This window comes from Montipora capricornis, chromosome 6, assembly GCF_036669925.1.
Source record: "Montipora capricornis isolate CH-2021 chromosome 6, ASM3666992v2, whole genome shotgun sequence".
Taxonomy (NCBI): domain Eukaryota; kingdom Metazoa; phylum Cnidaria; class Anthozoa; order Scleractinia; family Acroporidae; genus Montipora; species Montipora capricornis.
Genome location: NC_090888.1, coordinates 3,261,671 through 3,266,670, shown reverse-complemented (window position 1 = coordinate 3,266,670; position 5,000 = coordinate 3,261,671). Strand labels below are relative to the sequence as shown.

General features: G+C 37.2%; 1 protein-coding gene across 5 annotated transcripts in view; it reads right to left on the bottom strand.

The window, feature by feature from the left end:
- Window positions 1–5,000, bottom strand: part of LOC138051306 (tetratricopeptide repeat protein 28-like) — a 51,422-nt gene that overhangs the window by 44,549 nt on the left and 1,873 nt on the right. Inside the window, exons 3-6 of one of the 5 annotated variants that reach the window (XM_068897484.1) lie at window positions 4,271–4,319; window positions 2,956–3,004; window positions 1,923–1,971; window positions 892–940 (exon numbers count right to left, since the gene is read on the bottom strand). The gene's annotated coding sequence lies outside the window, so the exon portion shown is untranslated. Of the gene's footprint in view, window positions 1–891; window positions 941–1,922; window positions 1,972–2,955; window positions 3,005–4,270; window positions 4,374–5,000 lie in introns of those variants that run through there. The other 4 variants (XM_068897486.1, XM_068897483.1, XM_068897485.1 and 1 more) reach the window with 4 other exon arrangements.

Sequence of the window (5,000 nt, the reverse complement as noted above, 5' to 3'; positions counted from 1 at the left end):
AATTTCACTTTACAGTGTCCCTAATTAGTGCTCCAGCGCTAAATCTACTAGACACTTAAAATTTAGTTCCTTTCCTTTGACGCAAAATTGATAGGCACTGAATTATGACAAATAAATTACTTGTTTGTGTTTTTACGAAACGAGTAACAGTGAGCAACTTACCAAAACTGATGCTAATCAATGCGAGATTCTCGCCGACAAGAATTTGATGAATTAATATGGTTATCCATGCATTAACTATATAGAATCTTGTACAAAAACTCTCAACTTTCATAACAAAATTCCCTTATGCCTAGCATGGAATAAAGATGTAGAGCTGGAGCAGAAAACTGAAAAGTTCTCAAGAGAACTAACAAATGGAGCAGCAAGGAGAAGTGATTTCATACTCGAGCAAACTGCTCCGCAACTGATCAGTGAAGCAGGTCAAGTTGAACACTGATCGAGGTGAGATGACTGTTCCATTGCTCCGAACAACTAAAGTAATGCATGGTTTCTTTCGGCGAGGTTCAAAGTTGTAATGAGAACGCATACATTATACGAGGCTCTGGTCTTGCTTAGCTTTAACTAACACTTTAAAGCGAGTAGACATTAAAGCTTTGTTATGGTTAAGACTGATTGAATGCATTCTTAATCGTCATTTGCTTTGTGACTGCCTCAATTTCGCATCTAAGCGGGTTCAAAAACTTAAACCCTCTCTGTTCCATAACAATTTAAGATACATCATTTACTTACTTTGTCGATGTGTAAGGAAAGAATGGAGGGCAGTGTACATTTCCATCACACAAGAAAGAAATAAGTTATTACACCCCTTAAGCTAATGTTCCTTATGACCTCAAAACGACAGACAAATAACTTATTACACCCAGCAAGCTAATAGTTATTACTAAATACCTTGCAATGTTCCTTTTTAAAACCGTTTGAACAGGAATAACGAACCTGGCTGAAAAAAAGAAATAAGGGATAAATAATACCGGTGCATCATTTGGGTGTGTCATTCGCAACTGATCATGAGTGACGGTGATCATATCAGAAAATATACTTATAAGGAATTCTGACATAGTCACTAACTTTGAACCAAACTGAGTATAGAGAAAACAACAAAGAGTGACGCAAAATTCATAAGCACTGGTTTATCACAAATAAATTACTTGTTCGTGTTTTTATAAAAACGAGTAACAGTGAGCAACTTACCAAAAGTGATGATAATCAATGCGAGATCCTCGACGACAAGAATTTGATAAATTAATGTGGTTATCCATGCATTAATTATAGAATCTTGTAGGAAAACTTTGAACTTTCATAACAAAATTCCCTTATGCCTAGCATGGAATAAAAATATAGAGCTGAAGCGGAAAACTGAAAAGTTCTCAAGAGAACTAACAAATGGAGCAGCAAGGAAAAGTGATTTTATACTCGAGCAAACTGCTGCGCAACTGATCAGTACGTGAAGCAGTTCAACTTGAACACTGATCGAGGTGAGATGACTGTTCCATTGCTCCGAACAACTTAAGTGATGCGTGGTTTCGTTCGGCAAGGTTCAAAGTTGTAATGAGAACGCATACATTATACGAGGCTCTGATCTTGCTCAGCTTTAACTAATACTTTAAAGCGAGTAGACATTAAGAGTTTGTTATGGTTAAGACTGATTGAATGCATTCTTAATCGTCATTTGCTTTGTGACAGCCTCAATTTCCCATCTAAGCGGGTTCAAAAACTAAAACCCTCTCTGTTCAGGAACAATTTAAGATACATCATTTACTTACTTTGTCGATGTGAAAGGAAAGAATGGAGGGCAGTGTACATTTCCATCACACAAGAAAGAAATAAGTTATTACACCCCTTAAGCTAATGTTCCTTATGACCTCAAAACGACAAACAAATAACTTATTACACCCAGCAAGCTAATCGTTATTAGTAAATACCTTGCAATGTTCTTTTTTAAAACCGTTTGAACAGGAATAATGAACCTGGCTGAAAAAAAGAAATAAGGGATAAATAACACTGGTTAATCATTTGGGTGGTCATTCGCAACTGATCATGAGTGACGGTGATCACTTCAGAAAATATACTTATAAGGAATTCTGACATAGTCACTAACTTTGAACCAAACTGGGTATAGAGAAAACAACAAAGAGAAATGCAAAATTCATAAGCACTGGTTTATCACAAATAAATTACTTGCTCGTGTTTTTATAGAAACGAGTAACAGTGAGCAACTTACCAAAACTGATGCTAATCAATGCGAGATCCTCGACGACAAGAATTTGATAAATTAATGTGGTTATCCGTGCATTAATTATAGAATCTTGTAGGAAAACTTTGAACTTTCATAACAAAATTCCCTTATGCCTAGCATGGAATAAAAATGTAGAGCTGAAGCCGAAAACTGAAAAGTTCTCAAGAGAACTAACAAATGGAGCAGCAAGGAAAAGTGATTTCATACTCGAGCAAACTGTTGCGCAACTGATCAGTACGTGAAGCAGTTCAACTTGAACACTGATCGAGATGAGATGACTGTTCCGTTGCTCCGAACAATTTCAGTGATGCGTGGTTTCGTTCGGCGAGGTTCAAAGTTGTAATGAGAACGCATACATTATACGAGGCTCTGGTCTTGCTCAGCTTTAACTAATACTTTAAAGCGAGTAGACATTAAGAGTTTGTTATGGTTAAGACTGATTGAATGCATTCTTAAACGTCATTTGCTTTGTGACAGCCTCAATTTCGCATCTAAGCGGGTTCAAAAACTAAAACCCTCTCTGTTCAGGAACAATTTAAGATACATCATTTACTTACTTTGTTGATGTGTAAGGAAAGAATGGAGGGCAGTGTTCATTTCCATCACACAAGAAAGAAATAAGTTATTACACCCCTTAAGCTAATGTTCCTTATGACCTCAAAACGACAGACAAATAGAAACTTATTACACCAAGCAAGCTAATAGTTATTACTAAATACCTTGCAATGTTCCTCTTTAAAACCTTTTGAGCAGGAATAATGAACCTGGCTGAAAAAAAGGAATAAGGGATAAATAATACTGGTGCATCATTTGGGTGTGTCATTCGCAACTGATCACGAGTAACGGTGATCACATCAGAAAATAAACTTATAAGGAATTCTAACATAGTCACTAACTTGATCCAAACGGAGGAAAGAGAAAACAACAAAGAGTTTGGGGTGCAGGGAAAGCGCAGTGGTGAGACCACTCGCCTACCACCAATGTAGCCCAGGTTCGATTCCTCGACTCGGCGTCATATGTGGGTTGAGTATGTTGGTTATCTACTCTGCACCGAAAGGTGTTCTCCGGGTACTCCGGTCTCCCCTATCCTCAAAAACCAACATTTGACTTGTTGTGTTAATTGTTAATTTCACTTTACAGTGTCCCTAATTAGTGTTCCAGCGCTAAATCTACTAGACACTTAAAATTTAGTTCCTTTCCTTTCCTTTTCTTTCCTTTCCTTTGACCCAAAATTGATAGGCACTGAATTATGACAAGTAAATTACTTGTTTGTGTTTTTACGAAACGAGTAACAGTGAGCAACTTACCAAAACTGATGCTAATCAATGCGAGATCCTCGCCGACAAGAATTTGATGAATTAATATGGTTATCCATGCATTAATTATAGAATCTTGTACAAAAACTTGCAACTTTCATAACAAAATTCCCTTATGCCTAGCATGGAATAAAGATGTAGAGCTGGAGCAGGAAACTGAAAAGTTCTCAAGAGAACTAACAAATGGAGCAGCAAGGAGAAGTGATTTCATACTCGAGCAAACTGCTGCGCAACTGATCAGTGAAGCAGGTCAAGTTGAACACTGATCGAGGTGAGATGACTGTTCCATTGCTCCGAACAACTAAAGTAATGCATGGTTTCTTTCGGCGAGGTTCAAAGTTGTAATGAGAACGCATACATTATACGAGGCTCTGGTCTTGCTTAGCTTTAACTAACACTTTAAAGCCAGTAGACATTAAGGGTTTGTTATGGTTAAGACTGATTGAATGCATTCTTAATCGTCATTTGCTTTGTGACAGCCTCAATTTTGCATCTAAGCGGGTTCAAAAACTAAAACCCTCTCTGTTCAGGAACAATTTGAGATACATCATTTACTTACTTTATCGACGTGTAAGGAAAGAATGGAGGGCAGTGTACATTTCCATCACACAAGAAAGAAATAAGTTATTACACCCCTTAAGCTAATGTTCCTTATGACCTCAAAACGACAGACAAATAACTTATTACACCCAGGAAGCTAATAGTTATTAGTAAATACCTTGCAATGTTCCTTTTTAAAACCGTTTGAGCAGGAATAATGAACCTGGCTGAAAAAAAGAAATAAGGGATAAATAATACTGGTGCGTCATTTGGGTGAGTCATTCGTAACTGATCATGAGTGACCGTGATCACGTCAGAAAATATACTTATAAGGAATTCTGACATAGTCACTAACTTTGAACCAAACTGAGTATGGAGAAAACACCAAAGAGTGACGCAAAATTCATAAGCACTGGCTTATCACAAATAAATTACTTGTTCGTGTTTTTATAAAAACGAGTAACAGTGAGCAACTTACCAAAAGTGATGCTAATCAATGCGAGATCCTAGCCGACAAGAATTTGATAAATTAATGTGGTTATCCATGCATTAATTATAGAATCTTGTAGGAAAACTTTGAACTTTCATAACAAAATACCCTTATGCCTAGCATGGAATACAAATGTAGAGCTAGAGCGGAAAACCGAAACGTTCTCAAGAGAACTAATAAATGGAGCAGCAAGGAGAAGTGATTTCATACTCGAGCAAACTGCTACGCAACTGATCAGTGAAGCAGGTCAAGTTAAACACTGATCGAGGTGAGATGACTGTTCCATTGCTCCGAACAACTAAAGTAACGCATGGTTTCGTTCGGCGAGGTTCAAAGTTGTAATGAGAACGCATACATTATACGAGGCTCTGGTCTTGCTTAGCTTTAACTAACACTTTAAAGCGAGTACACATTAAGG